Below are 17,974 nucleotides of genomic sequence, written 5' to 3' on the forward strand. Positions count from 1 at the left end.
GCCGCCGCCGCCGCCGCCGTGTCCGCCATTTTCCCAGAGCAAGAGGCAGTGACACTGAGCGAGCGCAGGGGGCCCAGTCGGAAACCGTGCCTGAGTTCGGGAGCGGCAGCAGAGGGGCCACAGACACTCGGAGCAGCCTCGCCGTCGCCTCCGCGTTCCCGCTGACGGACGGAGTGCCCCCTCCCCTGTTCCTCGGTTGCTGAAGAGGCTGCGCGCTGCTGTTTGGGGAGGGGGTGTGTGGAGCCGGGTCCTGCGTCCGCAGTGGCTGCTGTCGGGGGGTCGTCTGATCGCGAAGGTGTGGAGAGGCTCCCTCGGGGGTCGAACAAATAACGGGGTTCGGGTGTCTGGTGTGTGAGCATCACAGGTCAGTGCCTGTCGTCTCTTTGGGAGTCCATGGGGCTTTGGCGGGGTGGAGGGACGTGTGTGTTTCAAAGGGGGGACAGGGGGGGGGTCCCCTCATCTTAATCCTTTGGTGGGGGGCGGGGGAGGAGACGTTGACTCTCTGGTAATCTTGGTTGGGGCCAGACGTTGCTTGTTGGAATAGAATTTACCCTATCTCTTCCCTGTCCCTCGGAAAGGGAGCATTATGGCGGGTTTTAGGGCTGGGGAAGGGGAAACTGGCGGTTAACCCCCCTGGAGAGCGGGAGTTAGGGGCGGGGTGCCCTCCTCCTGGGCAGGTTAGGGCTGCTGGGGTGACGAGGGGGGCTTGTGGCTGTTAGAAGGGTTTGGTCGAAGGGGGGGGGGGGTCCCAGGAGCTGCCAGCCCTCCCTTCCCTCCACTGCATCTTGTTCAGGTGCTGACAATCCTAGGCCTCATTTTCTTCCATTTCTTCACCGGCAGCCTCCGGGATAATTTTACCGTCCATAGCGAAGGGGGTGAGCGAACGGCCTGGGTCTCTGCCTCCCTTTGTGGGAGGAGGAGGCAGCCTCTCATCCTCCCCGGGGGAAGGTAAACCCGCCCCTGAGGTGGTCACCCCAGTCCCCAGCCTTGTGCCTCCTCCCCCACTTCGCGGGCATTATCGCTGCCCTTTACTGCACCGGAGGCTCAGAATCCACAGTGTGGCACATTTCAGAAAAGCTTATTTTGACCAAGGCATTGGCACAAACACTGGCAGCAGACACAGAAGAGAAACAAACGGTTCACTGTGCTGAACGGGGGAGGAGGGAGAGAAACAACAATCCGAGTGCTCCCTTCCCCTGGCCTTAGTTCCGTAGAGACCCGTTCTTGCTACACTGCCTTAAAAATGATACAATTTGAATGCAAAGAGAAAGCGCTAGAGTTGGCGTTAGAGTAAACCCCGTTTTTCCTGTTTACCCCCTTTTTGGAGATGTGAATAAATGTGAAGTATTTGGAGGTCTGGAAACCTTGGGGGCAGAATTAAGTGAGGTGCATTCAGCTCTAGGCTGGAGACATCAATACCTAATTGGAAAATAGTCCGTTTTCCCCTTTAATTTCCGAGATGGGAAGTAAAAAGTGAAATTTCCCTCTTTTGTCCTTTACAGATTCTAAAAATGGCGGCCCCAGGCTGATGTTGTGGTAATCTAATCAGCTCGGGTCCTCCACACCCCATGCAGTGCGTTTGTCTGCAGCATATTACAGGCTTATTATGTTTACATGGAAAGACTGGGCTTTTTTCTTCCTTAAACTGTTAACAAAAATATGTGGACTTTACTGCAAATTACAATGCTGTGTTTTAGTTGATTGATTTTATTGGTTTTTCCTGAGAGGCAAATAAAGTGACAGACACCACTTTGGAAAAAAATAACACTCAGGTAGTAGCCTTAGAAATTTCACTAGTGAAGCTAGGTACTCTTTTACACATTAAAACAAAAATCATTCGGGACAAATAATAGTTTTTGCTCGGTTTAATCCAAGCATCTTTCAGTCAGTATGCTAAAGTAAATTAAAATGTTTAATAAGTGTGTAAGTGCGATCTGGTTTGTATGACTAGATGTTTTAATCTAGAGTGAAATGTTTCCCATCCAAGTCTTTACCAATTTTGTGAATTATGGTTTTTGTACTCTCTCAGATTAATTTTTAGGGAGCTGTACAAACAAGCCCAAACCTGTTACTTCACAGGGTGTGGAGATGCTTGTTTTTCTCACTATTAAATTTTGCATCCATTTCCCCCATATATTTAAGAATTCCTTAAGAATTTTCTAAGGTAATTGTGTATTTTATTTAATAAAGTGAAGCTCCATGCTTTGCTGCCTTTTGATATTGTCTTATGGCACATTATCATAATTATGTAGATAAAAAAAGTATGGTTTTAGTTCATGATCCCCCTGTCCCCAGTGTGCCCATTTATCTGTAATAGGATGTGAAATTTAGTCACTCCTAATAGACTTTAAATGAAAGCCACACCATAACAGGGTCTTGAATCCACTTTGTGCTAATTTCAGAATCTTATAGATTGATGCAGAAAATGAAGTGGTGTAATTTAGCTGTATTTTTTTAAAGTGTGAATGATGATTTCATCTCTATAGTGGGAGGTCAATTTTTTTGGCCTGAATTAAGCAGTGAGATATGAGTGGGCAATTAATGGCATTTAATGACCATTCTGATTGAGAAGCAACTGAAAGATGAGTGCCTTTTAATCCAGCAGTACTTAAAAAGGTTGGAGAATATATACGCTTTTATGATTCTCTTATTCTATTGTAAATTTTGCTCTAAATATATACAACGGAATAAGAGAATCATAAAGTTCATATTTGAACTAGATTGATAAGTTTCTATTCTACAAAATTATTGTAAAAATAACTGACACGGAGTTTCATCATGGAAGACTGAGCAATCAACCTTACTTAGAGTCTCTGAAATATTTTATTTTACTGTAAAGTGAAATGTTGATGGGTAGTGGGAGAGTTTGTGGAGGGGTTTGTAATATGCTGAGTGATCATATAAGTACAGATCCTTAACTCCTGTGTAAAGATTGTGCATTTGTTTGAAAGACTAAGTGATTAATAACGGTGGTTAAGTTGGTACTTTTAAATTACTATCTAATGTAGGAAATCAGTATACTCTTAGGGAGATTTGGTTTATGTAGCCATAGGAGGAAACATTGTCTATACCCAGGTTTTTCTTGATAGTGACCTTGGTCAGGTCTAGACACATAAAGCATGTGGACTTAATTTAGCTTCAAACAAACAATATCAAGTTAGAAATTACTATAAAAAAAAGCTGCCTTCACTCGAATAGTTTTCCTCATACTGGCCTGCTTCATTGCTTTGGGTTTTGTTTGTTTGCTTCTTTTTGTTTTGATATGTTTTGGTTCCTATAAAACCAGACTGGCTTTTTTTTTTTTTAAGTATATTACACTTTATTTTAAGTGGTTACTTTATAAATAACATGGCTATCAATGTTTGTTTTTTATTGCTGTACATCCCAGTTGACTAAGTTTTAAGTTGGGATTGTCGAGGCAAATTTTTAAAAGGTTAGGCATAATTTTTGTTTCCAGAGTTTTGAAACACTTGGTCCCTTGGGGGAAAACTAGTCAAATGGTCTTTGTTCTTAGGATAGCTGAGTTTGAGGGATTAGTTGTTTATCTGTTTAACTGGGTTTGTAGAAAATCATAATGTAATTGGAGAGCAAATTTTATTTTTAGAGACTACATTTTGATCATACTTCCTTTTGTTGTCAGTGTGAGTTATAGAATCCCTTTGATCTGAATTTAAGTTTAGAACCTTTTTATGGGGCTTCTTCATTTCCCTTCAACTCCTTAGGTCTCTGATAACTCTCTTACAATTTTGGCTTGTTTGTCTTCCTCACAGCTTCCAGCCAGCGAATTCTTACCATATATACCACAGTAAATTCTAAGACTTCTTGGATCTAAAAATGAGGAAGTGAGGAAAAAAGCCAATTAATAAGTTAGGAAAAATTATTTCCCTTAATCCATCCATACCTTAGTGGTCTTAGCAAAATGATAACTTCTTAAATTGGTATTTTATTTCTAAGAATAAAGTACCTATTTTCATGCATCAGACCTTTAAACTTATGGTTTTATTTTTAAAAGTATGTTATATAAATCCTAACAATTCAGCTTTTCTGGAAGTTACTACTGGGATTTTAATGTGTACTACCATTGTGTGTTTAAAATGTTATATAAAACCAATTGGACTTTGAAGAGCTATTAAAAACTTCTTAAGAAATATTAGAATGGAATTTTCTTAAAAGACGCTACATTTATTTTTTAAAAATTTAATAGCGTATAATAGCTTTTATCGTCAAAGGATTTATTCTTAGCAGATGGTAGGCACCAATTATTGAATTTAAAGCTTTTGTTTAAGTGAACACATTTACATCTCAAATATTCATAGTGATCAGGGAACTGTTTCATGTCATATGTTAGAATAAGTGTTAAATACTTGTATCCAGTGAGACTTACTTTTTAATGTTGAATACAGAATTACTTTTATTTTATGATAAAATTATTTTTGTGTTTTGACTGGCAAAATATAAAGGACTAGTGGCCCAGTGCATGAAATTCATGCATGGGGGGGTAGTGTCCCTCAGCCCAGCCTACACCCTCTCCAATCTGGGACCCCTTGGGGAATGTCCAACTTCGGGTTTAGGCCTGATTGCCCCCAACTGCTCCTCCCCCCTGCCAGCCTGATCTCCCCCAACTGCTCTCCCCTCCTGGCCTGATCGCCCCAAACCGCCTCTGCCTCTGCCTGCCACCATGGCTTTGTCCAGAAGGACATCCGGTAGGTCTCCCGGAAGGTTTCCTGGTCTAATTAGCATATTACCTTTTTATTTGTATAGATACTATTTGAGATGTTGCTGTATAAAAGTTAGCTAGCTTTTAGGCTGGGTTAATATTGGAGTGGCTCACTGTCTTTTTTTTTTACTGTCTCTTTTCCAATGTATACATGTTGAGAGGAGTCTCGTGTGTTTTTTTAGTAGTGAAAGATAATATTTTGTATTACCTAAATATTTATTTAATATGGAAGAGTAATATTTGTGGTTGAAAATTGTTTTTAAGTGCATTAAATTTGAAGTAGACAGTATTTAACTAAAATTTTTGCTATTGCAATCAAACAATTCGTATTTTATAAAGAGGTAGGACTTAACCAAAAGAAATTTTTTTGTTTGTTATTGTGAACCTTTTTGCTAAGTGCTGCATTTATAATTCAAATGTTGTTGACTCAGGCTAATGTGATTTATTTGTGTCTTTTAAGAATGAGAAGTTTTTATTAATCATTGGTAACATATGCTTTTTACTTAGAGTCAAGAGAACAGTAGTTCTATGTTTCACTTAATATGAAATCAGTTGTTTTTTCCTCATGGACAGCTCATAAATTTATTTTTAGACTGTTTAGAAAAGCCATTTTTGTATTTTAGGTGAATTTTACAGCTTTATAAAAAATCTGATTTGGTTATTTACCTAAACTGTTTGTGATGTTGGTCATTTTGAATGTAACAGGTCAGTCACAGATTACTTTTAATTAAAATATTTATTTTTGCATTTTAAAACTGTCTCAAATATGAAATCTTGTTTTGAGAAAGGACCTGCATAAAGATCAACATGAGAAACAAGTTATTATGCAGCTTTCTTTATTCTAAACAACTGAAGAAGAGAGAGAATTTTCTAGCAACTATTAGATGATTGCTCAATTTAGAGTTAATCCAAAGTAATAAACATTCTTGGTCCTGAAGTTTGTTATTGAGAAAGATTAAATTGAGTAATCACACCTGTGTTATAGCCAATGTGGTTGCAGCATTTAAGGTCTGAGCCTGTGGCAGAAAGCAAAGTAATATATTGGTGGGATTGAGTTAGTTTTGGTTTGTAGTATCTATAAGGTAATTTTAAAGTAAGTTCACGTAATTATGTTATCTAACATTTTATCTGAGACCAGAACATTTTTTAAAAATATATTTTATTGATTTTTTACAGAGAGGAAGGGAGAGGGATAGAGAGTTAGAAACATCGATGAGAGAGAAACATTGATCAGCTGCCTCCTGCACACCCCCTACTGGGGATGTGCCCGCAACCAAGGTACATGCCCTTGACTGGAATCGAAACCAGCACCCTTCAGTCCGCAGGCCGATGCTCTGTCTACTGAGCCAAACCAGTCATGGCGAGACCAGAAAATTTTTAAAAATTTTAATCTATGTTGACTTGTTTTCAAAGGATATTTAAGACATTTTTTACTTAAAGACAAACAATTTTCCTTGATTTCCATTTTTTTCACTGTTGGTCTAAGGGTAAGATAAAGCCTAGTATCAATAATGGTTTTTAGCAAAAAAATGAGGAATGGTTAGTTAAAAGAATTAACCATTATCACTTAGGATAATTATCAGGAAAAAAACACACAGTTTTGTTTTTTCAGAAGTTCACATATCAGGAGACTATATATGAGAAAGATAAAATCTATTAATATTGTTTTTCCTAGTTCAAAGTAATAATGAAATTTAGTAGTTTCTATTTTTGAGAGAGACCTCTTGAATTTCTTTTATCCTGCTTTATATGTTATTTAAAGAAAGACAGGATACAGAATTTGAAAACCCATTTCCTTTTCAATAGTGTGTCAAAAGATAGGAAGATTCTTGATGTGACTGGTGGGACTGTGCTTCGGCAGCCATAAATTAATTGAGGTTGGGGGAGGGGGGATGATCTGATTTAGTCTGCTACATACTCTTCTCCAGAAAATAAGATTGTTCCATGTTTGCTTTTCTGCTTCTCTTTAAAGGAAGGTGTATAATTGGTTGAATTGACACAGCCTTGTTACATCTTACCATTAAGCCCCCACTAAAACAATATTTTTTAATTTATTGGGGTGACTGGTTAATAAAATTTATATAGGTTTCAAGTGTACGGTTTTATAACACATCATCTGTATATTGTATTGTGTGTTCATCACCCAAAGTCTAGTCTCCTTCCATCACCATTTATCCCCCCCAATACAAAAAACAGTATTTTTGAAGCACAGACAAAAGATTAATTTAATTATTTGTCTTGCACCATTTATTTCTACTTTTCAAAAGCCTGTTGTTTCAGGGTTTGTTTGGCTATAAGGAAAAATAAATCAGCCCCAACTAGCTTAAATAAAAGATTTGTTATAAAGCTATAGGGAATTCTCACAGAACTTATTTAAAGAAAGTACAATTGGGCCTCACAGGAATTGAGAAGGGGTCAGAGAGCCACTATTCTCCACCTTGATCCTTCTAATTAGCTGTGACTGGATGGGGTAGGGTAAGTATTTATGTTGTGTGTGTGTGTGTGTGGAGGGTGGGGAGTTTCCTTGGATGGAAAGCAAGAAAGGGACACTTCCAATTCATCTGAAAACAACTGCCTTTTTTTCACAGATGTACTTGAGAGGGCCTCCAAAACTAATTGGAATCAAACCAATGAATGAATCTGTAATAATAAAAGGGTAATATGCTAATTAGACCGGACGTCTTCCAGACGTCCTTCCTAAGCTGGGGCCTGGGGAAGCAAGCCCAGGTCCCGGGTGCTTTCGGGCGGCAGGAAGGAAGCCAGCCTGGGTTCCAGGTTCCTGCCAGCAGCCAGAGGAGGGAAGCCTGGGTTCCAGGTGCCTGAGGAAAGCCGGTGCTGGAAACCGGGGGAAGGAAGGCCTACTCTTGCACGAATTTTCATGCATTGGGCCTGTAGTATACGTGTGTGTGTGTGTGTGTGTGTGTGTGTGTGTGTGTGTATGTGTGTTGAGGAATGCTTTTAAAATAACCCAGTTTTTTTTTGTTTTAATTTGTCATTTTGAAATAATTTCAAACATATAGAAAAGTTACATGAATAGTACAAAACTTCTTTATACCCTTACAGATCTCCTGATTTTTAACATTTTGTCAATATATATACATACATATACACATATAAATTTTCCATTTGAGAGTAGATTGTACATATCATGCCCTCTTACAATCCTTAAGTACTGTATTAATTTCCTAAGAACAAATATCTTTTTTTTTTAGGTAACCAGAGTGGTTAAATTCAGGAAATTTAGCATTGATGTAGTATTTAAACTACAACATTTTAATATTGTCCATAGTCTGTTTTCATCAGTTGTCCCAATAATGCTCTTTATTAGCTTTTTTTTTCTTTTTTTCTGATACACTAGCCACTCCAGAATCACAGATTGTATTTAATTCTCAGGTCTCTAGTCTCCTTTAATCTGGAAGAGTTCCTCAGTCTTTATCTTTTGTGACATTGGCAGATTATATAACTCATTTTGGGTTTGTTTAAGATTTCTTCATGATTAGATTCAGATTTTTCATTTTTGGCTGGAATACTAGATAAGTAATATGTGTTTTTCTATCATCTGGAGACACTTGATGCCTTTTTTTTTTTAACACCTTACCAGGAAGTTTATTTTGATTGCTTAGTTAAGGTGTTAAGTAGTTTCTCAATTGTATAGTTAGTGTTTGTCATTTTGTCATTGTTAAGTAACTTGTGGAGAGATATTTTGAAATTGTGTAAATATTCTGTTCCTCATCAGACCGTCCTCTCTGAGACTTGGCATATATTGATGCTTCTTTCCTGAATAAATTTTTGCTATGGTGATTGTGAATACAACAAGGTTTTTGCAGTGGTTTCTTTCCAGGTAATTGGGATTGTGGAAGTTTTACTTGCTTTTCTCTTCTGTTTTTTTCTGTAATGCATGTGGGTCACTTTTGTAATCATGAATAAAAGAAAATTTGAGGGGGGGGAAGTATTGAAATTTAGATAGTATCAAATAGTATTTCTGCATAGCTTCCGACACAAATGCGATTTAGAATAGGTTCTTGAATGCTGGTCTTATTTGAAATCCAAAACACAGAAATTAAGTATTTAGATTGTTAAATTATTTTTTTAATGATGTGGTTCTAATTCCTCATTTAGTTTTCAGAATTACTGCTAAATGAGCCCTGAGTTACACTTGTTTAGATTTATGAATTGCTGCTAATGCTAGTAGTTTGACTTTTTAGACAAAGCTGAAAGTAAGTATTTTAATTCTGGTGATATTCCCCTTCCTTCATTAAAATCTTCAGATAATTTTTTTGAAATAAAATACATTTTTCTGAAATGATTGAGACAGGTGTTTTTTGTTTGTTTTTGCTAATACTCACCTGATCTTTTTTTTTTTCTTTTCTTTTTTTTTTTTTAGATAGAGAGTGGAAAGGAGGGGGAGAAATAGAGAGAAACAGCGATATGAGAGAGACACATCAATTTGTTGCCTCCTGCACACACACTGACCAGGGGCGGGGTTCAAGCCTGCAACCCTGGTACATGCCCTTGACCGAAATCGAACCCAGGACGCTTCTGTCCGAGGGCTGACACTCTATCCACGGAACTAAACTGGCTAGGGCGAGACAGGTTTTTTGTTTTTGTTTTTTAATAGATATGCAAGACATTACTTTTTAAAAAGGGGTTGTTAAGGTGGTACATTGAATACAGCAGAGCATCAAATATCTATAACTCTTAGGACAAAGCATTGTGTGGTTATTGGAACTTGTATATAAAGAAATACATACCCATTGGAGGAAAGCTCAGAAGGCCTGCAATCAATGATTCTCTCTCATCATTGATGTTTCTATTTCTCCCTCCCTCTCTGAAATAAATAAAAATATATTTTAAAAAATAAAACTTAGTTGAATCAACTGTATCTGTCTTAAGAGAATGCAAGTTCAGTTTGTAGGACTGCCAAATCTCATCCATTGTTGTTTCTTCTTCTTCTTCTCCTTCTCCTTCTCCTTCTCCTTCTCCTTCTCCTTCTCCTTCTCCTTCTCCTTCTCCTTCTCCTTCCATTGTTGTTTCTTCTCCTTCTTCTTCTTCTTCTTCTTCTTCTTCTTCTTCTTCTTCTTCTTCTTCTTCTTCTTCTTGTTCTTCTTCTTCTTCTTGTTTCTTCTTCTTCTTCTTCTTCTTCTTCTTCTTCTTCTTCTTCTTCTTCTTCTTCCATTGTTGTTTCTTCTTCTTCTTCTTCTTCTTCTTCTTCTTCTTCTTCTTCTTCTTCTTCTTCTTCTTCTTCTTCTTCCATTGTTGTTTCTTCTTCTTCTTCTTCTTCTTCTTCTTCTTCTTCTTCTTCTTCTTCTTTGTTCTTCTTCTTCTTCTTCTTCTTCTTCTTCTTCTTCTTCTCTTCTTCTTCTTCTTCTTCTTCCTCCTCCTCCTCCTCCTCCTCCTCCTCCTCCTCTTCTTCTTCTTCTTCTTCTTCTTCTTCTTCTTCTTCTTCTTCTTCTTCTTCTTCTTATTTTTTTAAAGTATTGGGTGAAAGGTGCAAAAACAAATCCCATGACGAAGTAGAGAATTTTCTTTTTATGCCAGAACTTGTGTTTTGGACATGGAAAGTAGCACCCTGTTAAGTGAAATGGAGAAACTAGAGTCAGAATTGATTTATGAGATTTTTCCCCCCCAAAAAATGTTTTTATTGATTTTAGAGAGAGATACATTAGTGTGATAGAGAAACATCAGCCAGTTGCTCCTGTATGCACCCCAACTGGGGATCGAAACTGCAACCTGGGTATGTGGCCTGACTGGGAATTGAACCAGCAATCTTTTGGTGCATGGGATGGTGCTCAACCAACTGAGCCACATCAGCCAGGGCTTTTGAGATCTTTTAATTAAATATTTCTCATTGTGGGACATGTATTATTTACATGGAATGCTTATTAAAAATGAACATTCTTGGGTCCCCATTCCACACCTACATAATAATCACATCTAGTGGGGTCTTGAATTGGTATTTTAGTCTCAGCTGATTTTTATACTGTTCCAGCTCTTTTATGCTACAAGTAGATTAAGCCCCAAGGAGGTTAAATAAATTTCCCAAGGTTGTTAAGTAACTTGTGGAGAGAGATTTTTAAAAAGTGGTTGATTGAGGATTAAACTCAATATAGTTAAAAAGTGGTTGATTGAGGATTAAACTTTAGGTACTGATAGTTGGTGCTTTATACTTTTCTAAGAAGCCATGTTGACTCCCCTCTTGAGACACTATTTTTGGATTCTCTGAATAAAGGAAACACTGGTTTTTGTGCAATATCATGTGATAGACCATATATATTTAGTGCTTCTGTACATCCCAGTTTAAGATGATCTGATGTACTGGTTTCCACAATGCATGTGCTGTTTGGTTAAAAGTCTTGGATTGGAATTATAGCAATACAAATTGGATCAAGTTGTGGTGAGCCATGAATGCTAGGATAAGAGTATGGACTCTGGGAAAACTACTGAAAAATCTGCTTCAGGAAGTGACATACTGGGACATGATAATCCTGCCGCTCCCCCCATTTTTTAAGATTATGGAAGTAATTACAAGAACTTACTAAAAAACTCCAACAGTACTTCTTTAGAGGCAGTATTGCAAAGAGCTTAAGAGAAACTGTAGGACCACAGTGCTTTGGTTTGACTGCACTCAAACCAGGTTGCACTGCTGTGTGACCTTGGGCAAGTTACTTACCTTTATGTGCCTTAGTTTTTTGATCTACAAAATGGAGATAATAGAGTCTACCTTATGGAGTAGTTTTGAAAATTCAACTAGTTAATTTGTGTGAAATTCATAGAGCTCTAGTTGTTTCTGAAAAAAAAGTGAGTCTCTGATTCTCATCCCTAATGTTTCTCAGATGCTTTGTGTTAGGTCTGATCACATAATTTAATCGATACCCCCTACCCTGAGAAACTGACCTTTAGATCATTTTGCAACAACATTCCCTTTCGCTTAGACCACATTCCACTTGCTAAGACCATTATATTTCCCTTCTGGATTTTCCCAGGATCCAGACAGCCCAGAGAGTTTCCCCAAAACCTTCTCATCCCTGGTGCTGGCGCCATTTTGGGGCTCAGCCCATCTAGTTTTCTAGATGATGTAATAAACTTAAAATTCTTACCACTTTTGGCTTTGTGCGTACCTCCTTCGGTGACCCTAACACTGAGGTGATCTCTATTTATAGTATTTATATATTTTTCCTATAGTGCTTTATGTAGATACTGTAGAAGTTCCTTACCCGTCATTTAACCAAACTACAGGATTAATATTCCTTTAAGAAAATACATTTTTTTAAATTGATTTCAGAGAGGAAGGGAGAGAGAGATAGAACCATCAACTATGAGAGCGCCCCACACTGGGGATCGAGCCTGCAACCTGGGCTATGTGCCCTGACGGAATCAAACCATGATCTGCTTCATAGGTTGACGCTCAACCTCTGAGCCATGCTGGCCGGACTAAATATTCTTTCTTTTAAAAATACTAATGCCTGCCCTGGCTAGTGTGGCTCAGTTGGTTGGAGCGGGTTCGATTCCCGGTCAGGGTACATACCTAGATTTTGGGTTTGATGCCTGGCTCTAAGATTTAAAAAAAACCCCACTAATGCCCATTGCATGTTGAATGATGCAAACTAATCTTTGCTGCTCCCACTGTTGTATAGAATGCTTATAAAAGTCATATGATTGCATACGGGGGGAGGGGTGTGGGATGGGAATGGGGGGATGAGGATGAATATGTGATACCTTAATCAATAAAGAAATTTAAAAAAAAAGAAAAAAGGTCATAAGATTGTTCCTAAATTGATTTATCCTATTGTACTTATATTGTGTTTATATTATTTAATTAGATATTACATATACCACAATGGTATGAGTGTGAAGAGAGAATTGTTTAAATGAAAATGAAGTTAAATGCTTTGGGAAACTAAATAAATTAATTGCTGAAGAAAATTGTTGTTTTTAAGTATCTGTAAGCTTCTGGTCAGGATGGCAGTGTAGGGATATTATGATTCATGATATTAGGTAAAGTATCTAGCCCTGGCACTTAATAAATGGTGACTGTTTTTTTGTTTTTAAAAAGGTAGGTATGGGTAAGACAAACAATAAATGGTGTCTGTTTTTTTTTTTTTGTTTTTTTTTTTTAAGTTAGGTATGGGTAAGATAGCTAAAAGATTATGGGGGAAAATAATAAAAATCTGGAAGGAAGCCTCCATTCACATTACTCCACAAGTGTCTAATTGATTGTCTGCCTTGAAATACTCTAAAACCAAAAATCATAATTTTTTATGATTTTTTGTTAACTGTTTGACTTTGATGAATTCACAGATTCCTAGTCCCTATTTTTTAATATGTAAATTTCTATTTTTTTTTTTTAACTAAAAGGGGATGGATCATATGATATTCTGTAACTTCCTTTATTCATTTAGTATTTTGGGAATCTAAAAATTCTTTTGTAGAATCTGACTGGTTTGTCCAGTGGGGACCATATCTAGATGTAATGACAGGCTTTATCTGGAATCTAACAGATACATTCAAATGTCAAGGTTTAATAACTTTTGTTATCTTCTGAGATTTAAATTGTTCTCTTCTTTCAGACCATTCTAACACTAATAATATAAACTAGATCCATTTACTGGTAAATAGTTAAATGCCCTCTATGTGAAAGTATCCTGGTAGCTACTAATTTTGGCTTGCTGATTTTGCACATACTTCCTAAGTGAAGTAACTGATGACTGTGTTGGCTAATATCTCTAAACTAGAGGCCTGGTGCACAAATTCGTGTACAGGTGGGATCCGGCCAGCCTGCCCCGATTGGGGCTGATCGGGCTGGGCTGGCAGGGGAGAGGGGAGGGGATGGGATGTGGGAGGTTGGCTGGCTGGTCCTGCCCCTGATTAGGGTGTTGGGAGCTGATCAGGGACACAGCTGGCCGGAGGCGGGGAGTGCCGATTGGGGCCCTGATCAGGCTGGTCAGCTACTGCAGTGCACATCATAGCTACCGGTCATTCTGGTCGTTCTGCTGTTCAGGTTGCTGGGCTTTTATATATATAGATCAGTTTGTAGTTTTTAAATTTTAGCCTATAATTGTTTGGTGTATTATAATCTAGTTGCTATATGTTAGTAGTAACCTATTAGTTACACAGTAATGCAATAATTGCTTGATTTTGAATTCTAAGTTAAAACTGGTAATTTTAACTTGGAATTCCAAGGTATTATGGAAATGGCATGATTGTACCAAAAGACAAAAGTTCTTTGTGTAATTACTTTCAGAATACAAATCTGAGATACTGTGATATTTATTGTTTAAATTTAATCTAGAGTGACGGTTGATATTTAAAAAGAAATTTCTTCTAATACAGCCTAAACTATCACTTACAGGCAATTGAAAGTTTACACCTCTTACCTTCTAAAGTAAATGGTTCCTTAAGGATTTGGGGGAAAGTATTTAATAAGAGTGGCCAGTTAGCTCAGTACATGTTGATTATTTTCTATTAACATATAACCTCTTCATAGAAAGTTCTTTAAATGAAGTTTGAAAGTGAAAGAGGGTGTAGCTCATCTCATAACAAATATACCGGTCACTTACAGCACTCGTTGTAATTACTAACTTCATTCTTGACATTTTATTTTTCCCTTTATTGTAAATTTTCTCAGTGATTGTATGCCTTGTGCAAGATAGGCTACTTTAAAAGCCTGTTTTGAACAAGATGCATAATAAGTTAATAAACTTCCAGGTTTTTGTTTTTCTATTTATATTAATATATAAAGAGGAAGAAGTGGATCTTTGAATACTGTAAGTCTTGTAATTAAAGGACTGGGGAAAATGATGTAGAAGTAAATGGTTTAAACATTGAAAGTATTTGTGTGTTGTTTTAATCGCTGTGATCTTTTCCTGATTTTGTGGGTTGTTAAATACTTAGGTATTAAAGCACTCTTATTTTAGACTTAAGATTTTTATAGTAAATATTTTAAATATGTGTGGAATATTAAGATAACTTCAGAACAGTAATAGAGCTGCCGTTTTTTCACCATTTGAGTGGCCTTAGTGATCAACAGTATTGTGATTAGAATTGATTAAATTACGATTGGGTTGAATAACAACTTCATGCCTTTAATTCTAAGAGGCAAGACAGTCCAATCGGTGTAGCTCAGTGGTTGAGAGCATCGACTCATGAACCAAGAGGTTATTGGTTTGATTCCTAATCAGGGCATATGCCTGGTTTGCAGGCCCAATCCCCAGTAGGGCGAGTACAGGAGGCAGCTGATCAATGTTTCTAGCTCTCTTTCCCTTACTCTCTAAAAATCAGTAAAAATATATTATACGTTTTTTAAGAGACAAGACAACTGTCATAAGTAAATATCTACAGTATGTTTATGTACTTACATATTTTATTTAGTCTAAACAGAAACTCTGGGTGGTAGATATTTTACCCATTTTTTCAGGAGAGGCCTAGAGAGACTGAGGATCACATAGCAAAGGAGTGACTGCTCAAGAATTCAAATCCAAGTCATCTGAAAACCATCATAGCTTTCTATTGATCCTTATAAAAGACTAAATCTACCTTGTTACACATTATGGGACTAGCCCTTTGACCCAGGGTCTTAGAAAGTAAGAAGGAATTAGAGGCAGGGTATAGAGGAATGTTTTAATCAAAGGATTACCCTCTTCATCCCCCAAGTATAGCTATACCTGACTATGGGAGGGACCCCTTACTGTGGGATTAATAGAATCTACCTGTGGCCCGGCCTCCCTAATGTCATTTACATTGAGTGGGGATGAGGTCTGACAGTGGATTATTGAACAGAGTATGATCCTTAACTGTGGGCTAGAAATGTCCTTAATAAACATCCTTATTTAAAAAAAAAAAAAGACTTAATTTTAGGCAAGGTAATAACAATACAAAACTCATTAATCAAAGGCAGTTGCTTAAGAAGACTACTCCACCCTTGATTAATTAGATTGCCCTAGCTCCGTGGTCGGCAAACTGCGGCTCGAGAGCCACATGCGGCTCTTTGGCCCCTTGAGTGTGGCTCTTCCACCAAATACCACGGCCTGGGTGAGTATTTTGAAGAAGTGGCATTAGAAGAAGTTTAAGTTTAAAAAATTTGGCTCTCAAAAGAAATTTCAACCGTTGTACTGTTGATATTTGGCTCTGTGGACTAATGAGTTTGCCGACCACTGCTAAGGCCTAGCTCATTTAAATGCTTTACAAGCAACTTAATTTCATTAGTTCATTCCCTAGCACCTAGAGCAGTATCCAGCACATAGTATATGCTCAATAAATGTGAAATAATAGAATAGTTGCCATAATTGGGTGGTGGTGCTTAAATAACACTCAAGATTTCTTATAATGTTTGGAGACAAGGTACTCAGAACTTAATGGTGATAAACTGGAAGGGTTATTGTTTTTTAGAAATTATTCTGATGACGAAGATGATAGTGGGGGCCATGGAAACTGAGGAAGAATGGATCTTAAACACTTGGGAAGGCACAGAAGATTGGATAACGAAATATACTGTATTTTCCGGCGTATAAGACGACTTTTTAACCCAGGAAAGTCTTCTATACGCCCAGTCGTCTTATACGCCGGAAAATACGGTAATAGGAGACTAGATTAAAAAGTAGGATTAAAAAAAGAACTGGGGTACTAAAGGGGTCCAAATAAGAAATGGAATGGAAGAAGTAGTGTGGAAAAGATTCAGTTTGAAGTTTGATTTTAGGGCACATACCTAGGTTGCAGGTTCCATCTCCAGTCTGGGGCTCTGGGGCGGGGCGGGGGGGGCGGGGAGGGGTGGGAGGGGTGAGTAAGAAAGGCAACCAATGTGATATTTCACTCTCACATTGATATTTCTCCCTCCCCTCCCCTCCCCTCCCCTCTCTTTTCTCCTCTCCTCCTCTCATCCTCTCGTCCTCTCCTCTTTACCCCCTCACTCTCCCTTCCTCTCAAGTTAATAAAAAAACATATCCTTGGATGAGGATTTAAAAAAAACCCCACACACAAGATGGATGGAGAGTAATATTGGGGAGGATTGTGCCTTGAGGACCAACCACATTTTAGCACAATAAGGGAAAGAGAAACAATAAGAAAAAAACAAAAAAGTTTCCAGAAGGAAATCGATCACTAACATTCTTCAGTGGCAGGTGTTTTGTATTGTTTTGTTTTTAAGTGGTATCTTAGCCACTATGGGCTTTGAGAGCTAATATGTAAACTATCTTAGTGCTTGCTATAGGGTGAAATAGATGATTTAATTGTGCAAGTTATGTATCTAACAGCTGATTTAAAATGTGTCAAAAATATAAACCAGTGGTTAAAAAATATAATACATTTTTTAGGAGGTTACAAAGGGAAGAGATTAGTGGTGTGGATAAGTTTTATAGCTAGAACAGGTTTTTTTAGTTAACCTGGTCAGATTTTTGTTTATAGATGAGGAAACAGTCCTCAGGAGGTTGATCTACTAGAGACCTCAAAAGCTAGTTTTGTGGCAGAGATGTTTAAGTTGGGAAGTTGAGAAGGCTTCAAGGTATTTAAGTGATCCTTGAAGATTTAATAAGATACTTATTTGGTGGGATGGTTATAAACAAAGAAAAATAACTTTAGAAAATTTGAAGGGGATGAGCAAGGATATTCCAACAATAGGAAAGAGACTGGCATAATTTATATATTGGAATATTAGTATGGAATAAGGTAACCTGTTAAGTTCCAAGATTAGGAACTTGACTGTTAGTACTGTGAGCTACTATGCTTTTTTGAAGAGGTCAAAATTAGGAAACTAGTGGGTTTTGAAGTATATTTTGTTTAATGTTTAAGTAGTTGTTCTAGAATAGAGCACTGGAGTGAATGTTCTCCCTCACTTTCCCCCCTCCTTTTTTTTGAGATAAGACATCTGGGTCACAGCCCAGACCTACTAAATCAGTATCTCTGGGGTGAGGCTTAGGAATATATCATTTTCTTTTTTTAATATCTATTCAGAGAGGAAGGCAGAGGGAAAGAGATAGAAACATCAATGATGAGAATCATTGATTGGCTGCCTCTTGCACGCCCCCTACTGGGGATCAAACCCAGGCATGTGCCCTTGTCTGGAATCGAACCTGGGATCCTTCAATCTGCAGGCTGGTGTTCTATCCACTGAACCAAACTACCTAAGGCAGGAAAATGTCATTTTCAACTGCCAACCCCAGATATATGAAAAGTAGCAGTTCGTCGATCTATGTTTGAGAACCACTGGTTTAAAGGTCAAGTGCAAATAGGGAGAAAGACCACTTAGGGAATTATTCTGGTAGACTA

General features: G+C 37.7%; 1 protein-coding gene across 4 annotated transcripts in view; it reads left to right on the forward strand.

Annotated features, from left to right (window-relative positions):
• KMT2E (lysine methyltransferase 2E (inactive)) overlaps positions 1 to 17,974 on the forward strand; it is a 97,502-nt gene continuing 79,528 nt past the window's right edge. For 3 of the 4 annotated variants that reach the window (XM_008149890.3, XM_054726555.1, XM_028158650.2), the window contains exon 1: positions 2 to 364. The gene's annotated coding sequence lies outside the window, so the exon portion shown is untranslated. Of the gene's footprint in view, positions 365 to 17,974 lie in introns of all 4 variants that reach the window. The other variant, XM_028158686.2, reaches the window with a different exon arrangement.

The sequence above is a fragment of the Eptesicus fuscus genome, chromosome 14, assembly GCF_027574615.1.
Source record: "Eptesicus fuscus isolate TK198812 chromosome 14, DD_ASM_mEF_20220401, whole genome shotgun sequence".
In the NCBI taxonomy this organism is placed as follows: Eukaryota; Metazoa; Chordata; class Mammalia; order Chiroptera; family Vespertilionidae; genus Eptesicus; species Eptesicus fuscus.